Genomic DNA, 19,734 nt, shown 5'->3' on the forward strand with positions numbered 1-19,734 from the left:
AAAGTAGTGTAACATATGAAAAATAGCCAAATAAAATAGATAAACAATGCAAAAAAAAAAAAAAGTTTTGTGTAAAATTGTTGTTTTTACTTCACTTTCAAGAAATGTAAGACTGAAAAGACAATGAATGAACTAACACACAATCAGAAATCAATTTTACAAAAAATCCAAAACATGTTTGTGTTAAAGTATGTTTTTGTTTGTTCAAAAATAATAATATTTGAGCACTGAGACCCAATGCATCAAATATGATACAATTTTGAAACTCATACATGGAAATTGATATTTGAAAAAAAAAAATTTAATGGTTCAGATATTACAGGGTTACATGCAACTTCTATGAGTTTTGAGTATGAACTGAATGTGACCCTGAAGTGACCCACATGTGCAAAAGAGGTCCTGATGTAATAAGTGACCACGCAGTCACGCACTGTGTTTACTGAAATGACACTCCTGAGATGCAGAATTGTGACGTTCATTGCATTTCAATGACGTAAAGGTCAGATAAATGCGACCTAGGCGTTCAGACTGAAGTCGCATTTGAAAATATATCGGATTTAAGACCACATATGAAAGTGGTCTGGGTTGGATTTCCAAAAATCAGATTTATGCTGTTCAAACTGTCCTTAACAGATTGGATACAGGTCACATATGGACCACATTTGCCTGAAGTCTAAATGTAGCCTTATTCTCTAAACTTAGCATTCATTGACTGAACATTCTGAACTGGTATGATCAAATACATTAACTATCTGATGAATCCACCAGAGGGGAAGTCACATAGAAAACTCTAACCAATGGAGACTCAGAAAAGGGGAGGCATGGTGCCTTAAGGGACTGACCAAAGGCTCTGTAAATCTCAAAACTCACTATAGATGAAACAGACGTCTTTTATAGAAAACAATAATGTGAACTGATATATAAATGATCTCTATATGTGTTTTATTGGTGAGATAATAATAGAAATGTATGTGCGCCAACTTCTAAGGGCTCATTCTGAAGTTTGGCCATAACAAACCAACCTGATCCATCCTAAAACCATCACAATAGCCTCACACACACTGACGGATCTGGAGATACAGAGATATACAAAGCGAGACAGTGAGTCAGAGGTGAGTTTGCACAGAGTTAACACCAGCTTTCAGCAGACGGTAATTGCACCAGCCGAAATCTGTACAGCAATTTGTGTTGGTCTTTTCTAAATGTGTGAAAACAAATGACACATTCCCGGATTCAAATCCATGCCAATGTCACAGACGCAGCATTGGCGTCATCTGCTCAGTAGTTTGAGGTGAATTCCAGCTTTTGCAGGTGCTTTGTGAATTACAGACATAATATTTTTGAATCGTTTTGTCCCACAATCCTTCGGTGAATGCAATTTTTTGCCTTTTGTTGCTCACATGCACTGAAATGTTTTTGGAGAATTTCCTAAACCAGATAATGTTTATGATAAGGCATCTGTGTGTGATAGTTACTGATTACAGATTGCAACCAACCCAGTACCCTCTGTCACTACAGAAAAACACCGTAGTATCTAGTTAAGACTCAATGTTTGTTCTAAAACTGAATACAACCAACTAAAAAAAGGAAAAAGGTTCTAGCGAAGAAACGTAAAAAATGGCAAACTTCATGGATGATGGCGGGCCTCTATATATACAAATATTACATTGTTAGTTATCAACAACACAATAATCCCAATAATACACAAATGAAAACAAAATTACAAATGAGAAAATCTTCCTAAATCTTACACACTGGGCCTTGAACAGCCACTGGGAAATTTGTAGTTGGATTTGGTTTGACCTACAGCAGGGTTTCTCAACCTTTTTTGAGACGGGGGGGGGCATAATAATTCTAAAAGTAAGGTGACAGACCTATATGAGGAGGATGTGGTGGGTTATATAGCTCTGTAGATAAAGCAGTGGGAAAGAGAAGGTCAAAGTGAGTTCCACTCACCTTATCACTGACTACCTGCAGCCTACGGGGGGGTGCGATGTGTTGGATGATATGGCCCCCCAAAAAAATATCAAAGACCTCAATCCGTGAGCGGGGGAAGAGTATGTGCCCAGTGATTTATAATGTTGTGATGTACAACAGTAGTCACTAATGCACTCGCACACACAACAATGTCACTCGTGACCCCCCCACCATGTGCTTGCACCCCCCCGTTGAGAACCACTGACCTACAGGAAAAGATACATATTTTTTGAACAACCATGTAGGGTTCTTGAAACCGTCTTTTTTTGCTCTACGCCACAGAGGTTGAATCACAGCACTCCAGGTGCCCACATAGATGCAGTACAGGTACACCTCAAAAAATTAGAATATCATGAAAAAGTTCAATATTTTTGTCACTCATTTCAGAAAGTGAAACCCATATATTATATAGACCACAGGTGTCAAACATGCGGCCCGGGGCCAAATCCGGTGTTCAATCAAAGGGTTCAATCCGGCCCCTGGGATGAAGATATTAACAATCAAGGCTGTTAAAATCATTTAAGGTCAGTTCAATCTAAAAATGATCAGAGCAGTAAAATTCTATCATAATAACATAATGAAAACTGTAAATGTTTTCTTTGTTTTAGTGTAACAAAAGTAAAATTACACAAATGTTTACATTTACAGACTAGCCTTTTATTTAAAAAAAAAAAAATGTGAATAACCTGAAATCTCTTAAGAGAAGTATATGGAATTTTAATATAATATTCTGCCTGTTATTTTATGTTTTGTGTATTGTTAGGTCCACTGTGATCTCTAAGTTGTGATGCATACGCATAAATGATAAACTAAGGCGAAATATTGTTAACATTGCATTTATTTTACTTAAAGACTGTTCAGGTTGTTCATATTTGTTCATGTTATGCTTGAGTACAATTCGTGGATATAAACATTTTCATTATGGAATTGTACTTTTTCACTCAAAAGTTATTATCCTATCATTTATATTATTTTACTGGTCTGGCCCACTTTATATCATATTAGGCTGTATGTGGCCCCTGAACTAAAATGAGTTTGACACCCCTGATATAGACTCATTAGACATAGAGTGAAATATTTCAAGCCTTATTTCTTCAAATTTTGCTGATTATGGCTTGCAGATAATGAAAACCCAAAATTCAGTGTCACAGAAAATTATAATATTGCATCAGCTCAATAAAAAAAGAGGATATTTTAAACAGAAATGTCAGGGTTCTGAAAAACACGTTCATTTCTATGTACACAATACTTTGTTGGGCCTCCTTTTGCATAAATTACTGCATCAGTGTGGCGTGGGTTAGAGGCCATCAGCCTGTGGCACTGCTCAGATGGGATGGAAGCCCAGGTTGGTTTAATAGTGTCCTTCAGCTCATCTGCATTGTTGGATCTGGTGTCTCTCATCTTCCTCTTGACAATACGCCATAGATTCTCTATGGGGTTCAGGTCAGGTGAGTTTGCACAAAAAATATTACAAAGTGATATATGACAAAGTGACAAAAAATATTCAACTTTTTCATGATATTCTAATTTTTTGAGATGTACCTGTAGCGTAGCCTCCAGAGTGGGCATGTGAGGGAAACTGTCAGGTAGAAGCAGCAAACTTTATGGACATTAGCTTAAATGACGTGCATTATGCTGCTCATGTTTACGGCTTAGTTTCACATAAGTATTATTTTGGTGTTTGTGAGAGAGAAGTCATCTGAATTTCCACAATATCCTTATTATCATTTACCCACCCAGGTTTCATCTGACTTCTCTGGTTTGCCCTCATACCCTTGACCATGGTGCTGATGTAGATCTGGAGTTGGTTCCTGAGCACCTTCAATGGTAACTCACTGCTCCTAATGTATGCTAATGCTAATGCTAGGTATTGTGTGTGTGTATTAGGATGCATACAATGCAGAAACTGGTTTTCACTACAAGGATAATAAAGCAGTTTAACCTTTTTACCTCCCCCAGGAGGTATTGTGATCACTTTGCTTTGTGTGTTTGTTTGCATGTTTGTTTGTTAGCAACTTTACAAGAAAACTATTACAACCATCTTTACCAAATTTCACCCACAGATAGGCCTAGGCCCTGGGATGAACCCATTCAATTTTGGGCCAAGTAGGCCAAAGTTCAAGGTCACAGCAAGGTCACAAAATCTCAAATTTTCCCATCTCTCATCATTGAGCAATTTTTGAAAATTTATAAAAAAAATTCAAAACGACTCCGATTAGCCTCCAATTTCATACACCCGTAGCTTATAACAATATCTTGTATCTGGCCCAAAATTTTTCCACATCCACTGTGGAATGTGGACTCTGTGGACATTTCAATTCAACATTGAAAATCCAATTTTACGACACATTTTTAATTATAACTCAACAAATATTGATTGGAATTTAATAGAATTTGACATACACATGACTGGTACCAAGCTTCGACTTTGTCTGCTGTATGGAACAACCTTGAAATTGTTTAATTTAAAAAGAAATAGTCAATCCACACATGCACACCATTCGGGGTGCTTGGTGGAGGTTTGCGTTCTCTGAACACTTGTTTCACCTCTATTATCTCTATCATGAGTCAAACACCACTCATTGCCACTACTTTCTGTCCATTTCCCATTCTATGCAACATCTGAGTATCTCAGTGCTAACAGGGTTTTCCATCACAGCACCATGCAAATGTTTTTTTTGGTTTTTTTTGCATACTTATGCATCTATTGTATATTTTCAATTCAATGTAAATTTACAACATCTTTGCAATGACTTTGTTTTTATTTACTTTGCTATTACTCTGACACCCCATAAGTCTTCCAGAAATAAAAGCAAGTCGATATAAGTGCCCCCTAAACATATGGAAACTCAACGTGTTTGTGTGCTTATGTGTGTGTGTGTGTGTGTGTGTGTGTGTGTGTGTGTGTGTGTGTACGAGTGTGTGTGTGTCCACTACTGGCCCGCTGTGCTACGAAGGTTTCTTATAGAGTAGGATTTGATAATGCCATGCAGCTCACTACCATTGATTTACGCCTGTCCTTGCTCAGTGCTGTACGCCTGCTGTGCTCCAACACCGTCATCTTCATCTGGTCCAAACCTGCACCTTGTCAAATCAATTTTAGTATTGAAGCCCCACTGTGGATGTGGATGTAAGTCTATGAAAGGCATGTATGTGTGTATGCATGTTTGGTTTTCATTACACTCATGCTGTCCATCAAGTCACAAATCAGGAAGTTTAAGACAAAGCCACAGCTGTAGATAGACTAATGAGGACTACGTGTGCAGGTAACCACAGGTGTTATTGAAAATATGTCGCAGCGTTGTGACACAAATAAGAGTATGTGAAACGCCAGTGTCTGTGTCTCTGTGCAGGGGATTCCATCGTTTTTTTTTCCTACGCTAACCAACAATCACAAACACGTCTCTGTGATGTCGTTTGTCTTCAGCTCCACGCGTGACTGGAACCCCTTTGTGGCGCTGAGCTGAATGCCCAATAGACTGATGGTGCAGTGTTTACTCATGCATGGGATATCTATCACCTTCCACTCTGTGATGCTGGATCAAAGAGGCACTGAGACAAACAGTATGTCAAATGTGTTAGTGGATTAACGCTGGGATTCTGTGAGACTGTTGCCATGTTATTCGCAGCTTGAAGCTGTTTTCCCTCATGGGGGAATAAATTCACTCAATGATTTCACTCAATGGCTCTGGGGAACATCATCTGACTTTTTTTTTCTTTCTCCCAACAGTTGAACTCAGGCACGAGTTAGTTTGTCATTGCTGTCACCCTGCTCATTATGTTATTATTTTATCTCATCTCTCTAGGCAGTTCAAGTCCCAGTTCAGATTATGGTTCAGAGAGAAGAATAGAAGCTCATGCAGTTGATGCCAAAAACACCATGGCACAATGCATTCAAACTTATTTCTATTATTAGTAGTAGTAATAGTAGTAGCAGCAGTAGGAGTTATACTATTAATACTACGACTACTACTACTCCTACTACTACTAATTTATTTTATTAGGAAATTTGAAAATAGTAGAGGGAAATTTAAATTTTATGTCTTTTTTTTTATGTTCTCAGATGCCCAATAGTTGACATGGAAAAATTCACTGTGTCTTCAAAGGCCTGGAGTTTTCTGCAAATTGATGTCATGACTTCACAAACATCAGATCAGATAAATGTCATTATTGTTTTCAAATGGACCTGTAGCTGTATTTTAGGGACCCTCTTCAGACTCATTGTACCGTACCATCTTCATCCACCTATCCTGGTCCGGGTTGCGGGGGCAGCAGCCTCAGCAAAGAAGCCCAGACAACCCTCTCCCCAGCCATGTCCACCAGCTCTTCCGGGGGAATCCTGAGGCCTTCCCAGGCCAGCCGAGAGATGTAATCTCTCCAGTGTGTCCTGGGTCAGCCCCGAGGTCTCCTCCCAGAGGGACATGCCGGAAAGGCCTCCCCAGGGAGGCGTCTGGGAGGCATCCTCAATAGATCCCTGAACCACCTCAACTGGCTCCTCTCGACGTGGAGGAGCAGCGGCTCTACTCTGAGTCCCTCCTGGATGTCCAAGGTCTTCACCCTATCTCTAAGGCTGAGCGCTGTCACCCTGCGAAGGAAACTCATTTCGGCTGCTAACTCTCCGAGCCCACTCCACTGCTGTATGGGCCCCATGAATCTGTCATGTTTACCCCCCTTAATGGCGCCCTAGCTATCACCTATGGCTGAGTGTGGATCCAAGTTAATATTCCTAGAATAAGCGGCTTCCCTGACCCATCGGAGAGACTCCACCGACCAGATGGTCTGGGCGGCCACTTCCTCTGCACTGTGGGTTTGAGTTTGAGGCCGGAATCACCTCCCGTGGAGGTGTTTTCCCCACCCTTCCTCCACACCCCTCCCACACCAGAACCATCTTGAGGAAGACAGAGATGCCCCGTCTCCCCCAGGAGCCTGGAAGATGGAGCTGCACCTTTGTGTCGTCGGTGGTGTGGCTGAGTGGTCTAAGGCGCTGGATTTAAGCTCCAGTCATATCAGTGGTGTGGGTTCAAATCCCACCACTGCCAGCATTATAAGTTTGGAGGGCTGGAGAGTCGGCTTGTGACCGAAGGATTGCCAGTTCGATTCCCTGGACTGGCAGAGAGTTGTTGGCTGGTGTACCCTTGAGTAAGGCACCTAACTCCCCCATTTGCTCCCCGGACACCTGACATGGTGAGCCCACTGCTCCTAGCATACAGTGTGTGTGTGATGCAGTATCTAGTGATGGGTTAAAGGCAGAAGACAAATTTCGGTGTGTGGTGCATGTTTACGCATGTGACAAAATGAAGATTCTATTCTATTCTATTCTATTCTATTCTATTCTATTCTATTCAAGTCGGGTCAGGTACTCGCAGTCCCACTCTGAAAAAATCAATATTATCCAGTATTACATGATAACGCAACATTTTAATAAAATCAATCCAAAATTGATCAAATAGATGTTTTTTTACCCAACCCTATTAAAAATAAAACTGAGGTACAAACTGAAGTAACATTATGTATTTAAATGAAAAAGTTCTTAGTGCATATATAAACTTACAACCTCAGCTGCATAGTTCCACATACACTAAATAAACTACATGTAGACATACAGACAAAGAAGAAATCACAGGTACCCAATACTATTATGGCTGTTATATTGACAGCAGGGAAAAGAAAACATGTAATGTAAAAGATGAGGCAAAGGCAGGTAAAGCCCATTCAGCATGTGACATGTGCAGGGGCAGATGCGAGGGTGTGGATTACGTCGACACACTCTCCTAATAGATGCAGATTGTTGGTGTGTGAAGCATGTAAACAGGTGGTAAGGTTGGACTTTTTCACACAGAATACACTCCCTACACACAGCCCCTTCACTGGAGCTACAATGCCAGCAAAACTTGAAGGTGTGAAACTTCCTCCTCAGTTGCAATTTTTCAGTCCTGGAAATGTCAAACCAAAATAAACACATGAATTAATGCAATACGCAGGGTAGCACAATACGAACGCTACTTTTGGAATGTAATTTGAGTAGACACATTTTGAAAATATAGAGTTAATGGATAAAGAATTAATATGATCCCTGCTCTTTTGTTTTCACACTATTTCTGCTCCAGAACTGTGTAGTAAGCACTATTCTCTCTGGGAGTTATAATACAAGTCTGTTCTTACTTACTTATCTCTAGTCTGTGCTCTCCCTAAACCTTATTACAGAGGTTTGTGACTCTCCTAGTGATTTCCCCATTCTCAAATCGTTCGATATGGCTTTTATTTTCCGCCAGTTTGTTCTTCCAGATGATGCCAGAGAGCACGAAATTGCTCACTGATATAATCTGCTACAGGATGTGACATTTAATGGTTTGTGTGTACGTCAGTGTGTGTTTGTATTGTATGCGTGTGCTCATGGGTGCGTGTGTGTATGGCTGTATATATTTAGACAAAGTGTTCCGCATGGGGTGTATAGGATGGAGGTAATTTGGTGAGGAGGGATCTCTGTCTGTCTCAATACCTGGACACATACATCTTCAATCTCCTCTATTTCGCCACAGACTGCTGCTGCATCCTAAACTGCTGCATGGAGCTTTATTATATTTGTGCATCCAGTGTGTTAAAAAAAAAAAAAAAAAAGAATGCACTCGGCTCCCTAATGGAGTGCTCTGGAGCCAGCAGCAGGAGTGGCTTCTGGCTTGTTTACTGACCAGTGCAACCTTGCAGCATTCACTGACTGCTATTAATCCAGGCACCACAGAGAGGAAGAGGAAGGCAAAGGTAGGTTAGAGGAAGGAGACCAGCTGGTTCTTACTTTATAAGAACAGGTAGAAGCCATTATCCTGCAGATCCTCTCTTAATTTAATTTAATTTTATCTTATTTTATTTTATTCACACCTGTTTTTTGCACAATCGGGGCCTGTCGCAGCTCCCATTTCATTGTCATTAGTCGCTTTTCCATTGGACATCTGCACAAAACTTTACCGATTTTTACTAAATGTCGAAAAAACAGAAGTGCGTAATGTCAGTTATTCCATTAAATCACAAATGCGATGATTTGTTTATTTATTATTGCGAGATGACATGAGAAGTCATTCCATAAACATGGTGACGAACGTAAATATGATGTTGATTTACAGATATATTCATTATTATTATATATTATATATTATCCCTCTATCTCGTACTAAATTAAAAAATGATTGGGTGATTGGGTGGATGGACACACCGGGAAAAAATGATTTCCTGGTGTGTCCTGTTGTAGAAATGTCCAACTGACCACTCACTCAAAGAAGAGGAGAGAAAGTTAGAGTAAAAATAAATGATCATTTATTTGAGAAGTCATTCACAGAGAAGCTCTGTAAGTGAAGTCTGATTAAACAGGAGAAAAACTAAAGATTATATAGAACCAAATCCAACCCCCTCAAACCATGATGTCATCCCTTACGTACATCGTACCACTCCATTCTACTCCTTCTCTGCTCCATGAAGAGGTCATGATGACCTCTTCACCCTAACCTTGCTTGGATCCTATCTGGAGTGCAGGCGCCATCCTCTATCTACACATTCAGACATTTAGGTGTTTGGGTTTCCAATCAAGGCGAGAACTCCCTTCTTTGGTCAGGATGTTACACAGTTGTAAATGTCACACATAGAGACATATGACATGAATAATGACTCAGCAATAAAGAAGATGTACCAACAGTATAGAAGTAAATTTTCCACCACAGTCCACATATATTGTGATATGTTTCTTCTTCTTCGCTTGTTGTAACGTACGTCAACATCTGTTTTTTTTAATTCACCTGACTCTAGTTGTAAAAAAAGGTCTTTCCATTGCGGTTTTGCATGATAGACCATTTGCACTACGCCCGAAAAACCATCTCTTGCCAGCGCAAAAACTTTAATAAAAAATGAGACTTTTGGCAAAATTGTCATTTTTCCATTAGGTAAATTTTTATGTGCAAGTTATATTTGCGCAATTTGAGGGTCAATGGAAATGCGACTACTGTTTTTGTTAATGTCATGTGACAAATAAAGATTCTCTTCTATTCTTCATTCATTCATTATCTGAACCTGCTTTATCCTCACTAGTGTTGCGGGGGGTAACTGGAGCCTATCCCAGCTACTTATGGGTGAAGGTGGGGTAAATCCTGGACATGTTGCCAGTTCATGCAGGGCTATTCTATTCTATTCTATTCTATTCTATTCTATTCTATTCTATTCTATTCTATTCTATTCTATTCCTCTGCTGCTTTTCAGTCTCTGTTCCTTCTACCGCAAACTTGTCTTTACTCCCAAAGACACAGGTGTTAACAGACTTTTGACTCGCAGCACTCAAGGTTAAAAGGCACTATTTATTGCCTCTAGCACCACTTTGTGAAAACTTCGGATAGCTGTCACTTAAAGTCAAGACAACCTGTAGCTTTGGTTTGTAGAATGTAGTTCAAATGTGCGTCAATACACAGAAGTTAGACGTATACATACACACAGGGTGTGATTTGTTGGGGGCGGATGGGGGGGTCAACCCCCCCCCTCTGGTTTTTACATCCCTACTTCTGCTCAATGAATTTCATCGTCAGGGGGACAAACGACCAATGGAAATAACAGACAGGTTGGGACAGTTTTCTTCCACCTATATCCTACATTACTGGCACTAACGTTCACCTGAACCGAACTGTTGGCAGTCTCAGAATTCGCAAACGTCCCCATGCACTGGGGCGCTGTAAAGGGGGGTAAAAGTGACAAATTCATGGGGCCCAGCATTTGTGGGGGGGGCATAGGGCAGTGGAGAGGGTCCAGTGGATACAGGTTAGAGGTTGTGGAAATTTTGTGTAAGATCTGCTGTATAAGAGAGGAATAGAACCTGAGAGTTGAACATTGAAAGTGTGTAAAATTTCACTTCAGCTTCACGCCAGCATTAGCTACATTAGTTATAGACCAGTGGTCCCCAAACCCCGGTCTCTGGACCGGTACCAGTCCGTGGATCATTTGGTACCGGGCTGCAAAGAAAAAGAAATTGTGGTTAATATTAAAGTAATTTTTTATTTTCAGGAAAATGTAATGTGCTAAATTAATCTTTAAACTGTGTGGTTAAAGTTCTTATTACATTATCTGTAGCTCCTGCGACTAATTTCTTCTAAATTGCTCTGAAATTATATTAATTTGGATTGTTATTACATAATGAACCATGTTATTACATTTTTTTAAAAAATAAAAATGTGTCAAGTGCATTTTGTAATAAATTTCTCAAATTGTAAGAACTTACTACATACTGTGAAAAATTTACTATATAATGCGTTGACGGAATTTATTACAAAATGCGTCAGCTTATTACATAATGCGGCTTTATTACAAGATGACGTGACATTCTTATTACATTTTGAACTGTTATTACATAATAGGAATTTATTACATAATGCGGCTTAACACCCCTTGGCCACATGTTTGACACCTGTGCTGTAGAACATGCAGGGACACACCACACACTGCAGACTAGGAGCAGTCGGCTTGCCACATCAAGTACAAATGAGGGGTGAAGTGCCTTGCACAAGGGCCAGTCTGGGGAATCGAACCAGCGACCCTTCAGTCACAAGCTGACTCCAGCCTTCTAGGCCACGGCCGCTCCTACAGCTTTTTCATGTGACCACATTCTCAGAGGGTGAATAGTTCACATGCTGTGTTTTAGAGCCTCCTTTGACACACTGTCCTTTTGCTTGTCATCATATGGAATCTAAAGAAATCAGCCAAAACCTTAGAGGATGAAAATAAGGACTTCTACATGTCTAATTTATTCTCAGGGGAGATTTTCAGACACTGACACCCCCGGACTGCAGAGGCATTGAATCATTCAGGAAAGAAATGTGTACTGACTCCACATAAGACTCTTAACTATTACGGAAAGTCACTGGTCCAAAAATATCTCCATCCAGAATGAAGACAGTGCTGTGTCGTCAGAACATGAAAGCCCTGTTCCCCTGAGGAGGAAGCCACTACTGCAAAACCAGCACAAAAAAAAAAAAAAAAAAAAGATGAGTACAGTGACAAAGATCATATATTTTGGAGGACTGTTCTGTGGTCTGGTATGACGGTTGATCATCAGTCCATAATAATTAACATGATCTTTAAAAGAAGAAGGGTCGGCTTTGGCACCTACAGAACAGCCAATTGGTGAAACAGTTTTATTTCAAATATCAATATTTAAAACCAAATATATAAAAAAAAAAAAAACAACAACAACAATGAACTCAACCATTTCACAAATTGCTCTGCATACATTGGTACTGATGTGTGTGTGACATTTTGCTGTGTGATAAATGAATGGATGTTGATATGTGAGTGATACATATTTTGTTTTTATTACCTCCGCCAAGGAGGTTATGTTTTTGCCAGGGTTTGTTTGTTTGTCTGTTTGTTTGTTTGTTGGTTTGTTTGTTTGTCTGTCCGTTAGTGTGCAACATAACTCAAAAAGTTATGGACAGATTTGGATGAAATTTTCAGGGTTTGTTGGAAATGGGATAAGGAAGAAATGATTACATTTTGGTGGTGATCGGGGGGGGGGGGGGGGGCACTGATCAGCCTTGGCGGAGGTCTGCACTCTCCGAGTGCTTCTAGTTAGTTTTTTTTTAAAGTCATTATTACTATTTATTACAATTACTATTTGTCTATCCTGACAGTGCACCTAAATTTCAATGTACATTCTATATAATCTCAATAAAGTATCTTATCTTATCTAACAAAGAAAAACACAGAAAAAAACACATATTTGAAAAGGAGTGGGATGAAGAGTAACATATATACTCCCGCCCCCTTACCCCATCTTTTCCTACTGATCAGAAAGTCCCATGTCAGTTCCACAAATTAACCCGAAACCTATTACACATATCAAAAATAAACTCTGTCCAAGCCTCTACAAAACATATATTATACATGTCTACATAATCTACAATAGGACAATAATTACACAAATACAATACACCATACCAGAGTCCTGCACAGGTCCACTGTTCCAAACCTGCACCCTCCAACCCACTACCCACATTTTTTTCAAGTCCAATCCACACCTGTTCGTACCCACATGCATTAGACCCCCAGCCTGGCTCAACCCGTGATTAAACACATCGTCTACACAGTGAGTCATTTTTAAGAGCTTTATTACCTCCGCCAAGGAGGTTATGTTTTTGCCAGGGTTTGTTTGTCTGTCTGTTTGTTTGTCTGTCCGTTAGTGTGCGACATAACTCAAAAAGTTAAGGACAGATTTTGATGAAATTTTCAGGGTTTGTTGGAAATTGGATAAGGAAGAAATGATTAACTTTTGGGGGTGATCGGGGGTGGGGGGGCCCACTGATCAGCCTTGGCGGAGGTCTGCGCTCTCCGAGTGCTTCTAGTTTTTGACTAAAATGCACGCCATCCATAAATCTCTAATATGTGCTGCTCAATGACGTCTGTGGTCGGATGTAAACGGAGCTGAAGCTCACTTCAAAATAAAACAAACCGGCTGTGGACCAACCATGGTCAGATTAGATGATCATCATCATTAAATGTCCTGCAAATTATTTTCATCCACAAATCTTTTTTTTTTTTTTTTCCACTTCCTTGCCCTCTACCCACGAAAATTCTTCTTCTTTTATTTTTTTTTATCTGTCCTTGCATGTTTTTGCATGTTCTGCACCATACTCCCCACACACAATATAGTAACCTATCTACCTTGTCATATTTTCACCCTGTAAAGCCTGAACAATTAAATCATTGACAGAAAATTCCAGTTCTTTGAAACTGGAGCCTTTATTTGTCCTTCTGAGCAACCACAAACATTTTTTTTTAAATATCAATTTCCATGTACGAGTTTCAATTTTGTATCATATTTGATACATCAGGTCTCAATGCTCAAATATTATTATTTTTGAACCACCAAAAATATAATCGAACACAATCATGTCTAATAAATTGGTAATCCCTTTTGAAAATTGTTGAAGTTGTGCCTCCTTCCTCATTAATGACAATCTTGGAGTGTCACTGGAAAGGCCTCTGGCGAATGAATTCCTCCCCCTGGTGGATTATCCATGTATTGCTTGTATCTAATTGTATACATCAGGTTTTTCAGGAAAAAAAAATCACACAGCTCATGTAGAGGGCTTCAAAACTCATGTATCAAATATGATACGTTTGGTGTTATAGGGTTAAAGTTCTCCATTACTCCACATGTTCTATATTTGTATATTATGTATGTTGTTAAAGAACAGATGTACTTCATAACACTGATGCCACTAAAAAGACAGAATTCTATGGAAACTTTATCAGGAGATATCTATACAGATTTTTTTTTTTTTTTTTTATTATTCAGAAGACTAAAGGTTGCAAATGAAAGAATGTTTGAGCAGGAAAAGGAATCTATAGCTTCAAAATGGTAACAACACACCTCAAAGCCAGTACAGTAGTGTCGTGCAATGGTTGTTGAAGGCTACGACAAATGTTTAACCAAAAAGACACAATTTAAAGGCAATGGAACAATAAATTTGTACGTTAAGATTTTCCCCCCTGTGACCATCATTGAATCCATAACCGCCTGAAAACAGACTTCAACCCCTGATGTTCGCTATTACATTGATTTCTCTTGAGACGTAACAGCGAACATGCCTGCCAGGGTAAAGGTCAGATACTTACCTTATATTTGCAGGATTACAAACACATTTTTTTTTTTTTTTTTTTGCCCCTTCAGGCTACAGGAGGTGTTTCTTCTCTACTGGAAACAATGTCAACTGACAGCAAATTCTCAGAAGGAATACAACAACAACAATATCATTTGTGCCATTTCCTCTGTGCAGTGGGGGCTCGAGGCGCCCACGTTGTTCTCCTGAATCTGTTGTGTTTGTAGTTGATGTATGTAGGGAGCGGGCCTTCCCAAATGGATTAATACCATAACCAGTTCCAGATGGCTGCGACATCTTGTTCCCTTTCCCGTGATCGTTTTAATGCTTTATTGATTACTGTTGTCCAGGGAACCAACCTGCACACAGTACTGTTTATTCCACTCTCAGACTCCAACACCACACACGCTCACATCTGTAAACCAGAAATCCATTTTTCATAGCGCTCTGAAATGATTATACCATGAGCTGATTGGATACGCCTTCCATCCTCTTACTGGAAGAATGACGAGGCATGCGGGGAGGAGAGATCGGAAGTGTAGGTGATATAAACACCAAGGGTTAAAAATTCAATATGTTCTGTGTCAATAATGCATGTGATTGATGCAGCTGTCAGATGATGTGTCTTCAGCTTCTTCACATCAACATCACACGTGAATGTAAAGCTTTGCAGATACAGGATGTAAACCGCTGCTCTCACATGTGTATTTTCACCGCTAAAAAGGCCTGTACAAAAATAAGAAAACTAAATCAAAATTGAGTTAAAATGTCATTTTTCAAGTAAAATTATCTGCCAGTGCAAAAAGAAAACTGCACTTATCAAGTTTTCTTAAAATAAGGAAATAGCTAAGGTTTCTAAAAAGGCTAAAATTCTTATTTTAATTAGAACATACTTGTTTCAAGTCTTCATAGTAAGGTTTTTCCTTTTTTTTTAATCTATGGTGTATATGTATATATATTTGGTTTTATGAAGATTTAACCCATAAAGACCCAAACATCCATCAATGAACAAATGCATCTACTGATGTAAATTGTTTAAAGCTGCGTATGACTTATGTCACCAATTTTTCATCAAATCTGTAAAACCCGAGTCATAGCTTAAGTATCACAAATCATTACAGGGTGGGGAAGCAAAATTTACAATATTTTGAGGCAGGGATTGAAAGACAGTGTATGACCAATTCATTTATTGAAAGTCATGAGAATTTATTTGCCACAAGAAAATTGACATAATAGAAAATGTTTTTATTCTATGTGTCCTCCTTCTTTCTCAATAACTGCCTTCACACGCTTCCTGACACTTGCACAAGTGTTCCTCAAATATTCGGGTGACGACTTCTCCCATTCTTCTTTAATAGTATCTTCCAGACTTTGTCGTAATAGTTTTGCTCATAGTCATTCTCTTCTTTCCATTATAAACAGTCTTTATGGACACTCCAACTATTTTTGAAATCTCCTTTGGTGTGACGAGTGCATTCAGCAAATCACACACTCTTTGACGTTTGCTTTCCTGATTACTCATATGGGCAAAAGTTTCTGAAAAGGTATGGATAATAGTGTTAGGTATGATTATGACATCAATATATGTCTGGTTTCAAAAAAATTGACGTAGTGCCTGCTGAGAAAAAACAACTAAATGTTTGTTGTAAATTTTACTTCCCCACCCTGTAAGTCGTTCCATGATTACTCACCTGAATCTCTTACCACACAGTGAACAATTTCAAAGTGTGCTCCACCATAAACAATCCATTTGTTTACTAACAGAGCGTCACTCAGGCATTTTTGGAAATTTGTCGCAACGTGCACTGTGGGAAGCGAAGTTCCACGCAGCTGCCCTATGGCCACAGCAGCAACAAACATGGAAACGGCTTCACTGCCTCTTGTTACTGCGGCTGTGTGCAGCTCCACTTCCCACAACACACATTGTGACAAATTTCCGAAAATGTCCAAGTGACGTACCAGCTAAGTTTGTAAACAAATAGACTGTTTATGGTGGTTTATTGATGACGAAAATCATACGCAGCTTTAATACCTGTTGATCCACTAATCCTATCAACACATGTAAATAATTGGTGTAAAATGCAGTTTGTCATCTTTTCATGGTCATCAGATATGACCCATTTGGACGGTCAGAGGCTCCGTCATTGCCATGGAAATACCGCCATCTTCTACAACATTGATTCATCAATAAAACACATGGAGTTGGATCAATGACAGTGGATGGACACACTTGTTTTTATATTCAGTTACTGATATCTTTGCTGAAAAAGTCACTCTTTCTTCAGTTTTCTTTATTTGTGATATAATAACCCTCAACTTAAATCTAAACTTTTATGAACATCTCCATCATCAGTGAATTAAATATCAGAAAAAAACATGATTTATACTAGAAAAAAATGCAAAATAAGGAGGATAATCTTAAAACTACTGGTGATAAATCACTTAAGAAAGGTTAATTATAGAGAAAAATTTATGTGGGAACTGCCACAAAAGTAGCACTGGGTCTTTATGGGTTTGTGACTCTAGATATGTAAAGACAAAACTGCATAAAACAAGTACAAATGGGCGAACAGATACTGTGTCCTCCTTACTCATCCCCCAACAATGTAGCTTGTTATGTTATAAATATAGATTAAAATTAGTTGTAATATCAAAGTGGGGTAGCACAGGATTAGAATTCTTGGAATAAATCAAATAATCATAAGAGTAAGTCTGAATAAGGAAATAAAACTTTTAAAAAAAGATCTTTCAAGATAAATATTCCAAATTCAAGTAGTTTATCTAAGTGACATATCCTTTTTTTGCTGTGTTGTGCTGACTTAGAATAATAAACAGTCCTATACTGTCCCTGACTGTACCCGAGAACCTTGCTGAAAGTTTCCTGGAAATCATGCCAGGCCTGGGGCAACGAAAAATGCCACACCATAAAATCATCTCCCATGCGACACTTACACAGAAAGCTTGCAAGTTAAAGTACTGTACAAGTGGGAAAAGGAAAATTGAGGAGGATATTGTCCCCGTGGCTCAGGTGCTGCTGGTAGTCCCTCGTCTTTTAGCCTTTATAGGAGACCCATCTCAGAGCGCAATATTCATGGAGGTTCCATCGACTGCTCTTTCCCGGTGCTTACTTTATACCCTCACAGTCCACAACAAGGCCTGTTACCCTACTAAACAAATCAATGTAAGGTGTAAAAAAGTAATGATGTGACTCTGAACTCTTAACACCCAGAGCTATGGCCTACTAAATCAGCCTCGGTCCCGGACGTTTCCTACTGAGCGCATGATTAAACAGCTTTGACTGAAGGGGCTGAGAGGATGTCTGCCTCATAAGTCAATGTTGTCACAGCATCATGGAAGCATAAAACAGTGGAACATGTTTGGTTATTTAACTAAGAAGGAACCTCAGGGAGTCTGTTCACATGATGTCCGATAACTGGGAGTAATCAGATAATTGTAATAATCTGAGCTAATGTGTTTCCATGTACTTAAGAAATGCGATAATTGTCTTTGGTTTAATGTCTATGAACTATTCTGCCTTGTCTTGAAGTCTATGAATTAGTATGCCAGATGTTTTGTCTTGTATTTTTTGTTACCCCTGTCACAATGTTTGTCTAGCACTAAATAAAAAGAAAAAAAAAAAAAAAAAAGAATTGTGATACGGCTCAAATTTGCTTAGAGGTCTTATTTATGTCTTTGTGCATAAGAAATCAATATAAGTGAATCCCCAAAGGAACTTTGTGTTGGTAAATGCAAGTTATGCAAATTTACAGGATTTCAGTTCTGTTGCAACATGTTGATGGTCATATGAACTATGTTTTCGGGTCAAAAATGTCCAATTTCATCACAATTAATATGATATTTTCATGTCACAAATGGCCAAGTTATATTTTAACTGAATTTACCTGAAAAACAAATATTATACTCTTTTAGAATCCCCAATTTTTCTACAAGATTACATACTACATATCACGTTTTATTTTTACAGGTTGCAATATGGAGTATGGTGCTGATCCATCCTGCTTATGTTACGCCAATACATACATTAAGAATGTCACACGTCACTTTTTAAATCCACAGTTTTCTAATAATAAGCATTTTTATAAAGAAATAACAATTCTGTATTGTTATTTACTTTTTAGTATGATGATAAACTATACAATAAATAATTCTGATCCTAGTTTTTGCACAGGGATCATTTGTGGAAACGGTGACATGGCTGCCGAGCATCAGTATGATGGGATCTGTAACAACCATGTCACATCTGTCCACTGCCACATTTTGTGTTTTTGTGTCAGCTGTTATTGTTTTAGATCCACAATACTAACATTTATGAATAAGAGGAGAATTAGCAATAGTAAGTATATAAGTTTATTACTAATAAAGTACTGGTACTGACCAGAGCATCATGGGTAATGTCAAATCCGTCCACCAGCAAAAGTTTTCACATACACGTGCTATTCAAAATCCAATATTTCTGAAAATAGAGCTCCACTGTCAAATAATATCAGTAGTCTGTGCACAAATGTATTAGCATTATTTCAACACAGTTCTATGCATTTCATACAACTTTTTTTCTTTTTTTTTTTTTTTGACAAAAATGGCCACTCATTTGACCCCCTAAGTAAATATTATAATCAAAAACCCTTGGTTTAGACTTGTGGTTCCCAACATTTTTTGGCTTGTGACCCCATTTTAACATCACAAGTTTCTGGCGACCCCAGACATTCAAAACGAAGCCTTTCTTTTTGCTAAAATTATTATTTTTTTGATCATGTAATAGTTTGCTATACTATGTTGCAAATAAACGTTAATTTTAGACATATTTTCAATGGCAGTGTGAAACATTGTCAGGTCATGAGTATATTTATTTATTTTTTTAGATTTGCATGGAAAAAAATAGATACAGAGTGACGGTGTGTGTTTAAAAAGTCTGATCTTACTATGTAATGAGTAACAGAGCATTCACTTATTATCACTGCCTTTGCTATTTATCTGCAAAACCATCTTATTGTCTCTGTCAGCTTAAAATTTCATGCAGTCTTGGAAAATGAAAGTATGTTAAATACAAAGCACACTGATGTGGCAAAGTGATTTAATGTATTCTCTCCTGGAGGAGGCTGTGGGTTGCCGA

General features: G+C 38.6%; 1 non-coding gene across 1 annotated transcript; it reads left to right on the forward strand.

Annotated features, from left to right (window-relative positions):
* Positions 1 to 6,934: 6,934 nt before the first annotated feature.
* Positions 6,935 to 7,016, forward strand: trnal-uaa (transfer RNA leucine (anticodon UAA)). Its single transcript has one exon. It is a non-coding gene; the product is annotated as a tRNA-Leu (tRNA).
* Positions 7,017 to 19,734: the final 12,718 nt, after the last annotated feature.

The sequence above is a fragment of the Sphaeramia orbicularis genome, chromosome 11, assembly GCF_902148855.1.
Source record: "Sphaeramia orbicularis chromosome 11, fSphaOr1.1, whole genome shotgun sequence".
Classification (NCBI taxonomy): Eukaryota; Metazoa; Chordata; class Actinopteri; order Kurtiformes; family Apogonidae; genus Sphaeramia; species Sphaeramia orbicularis.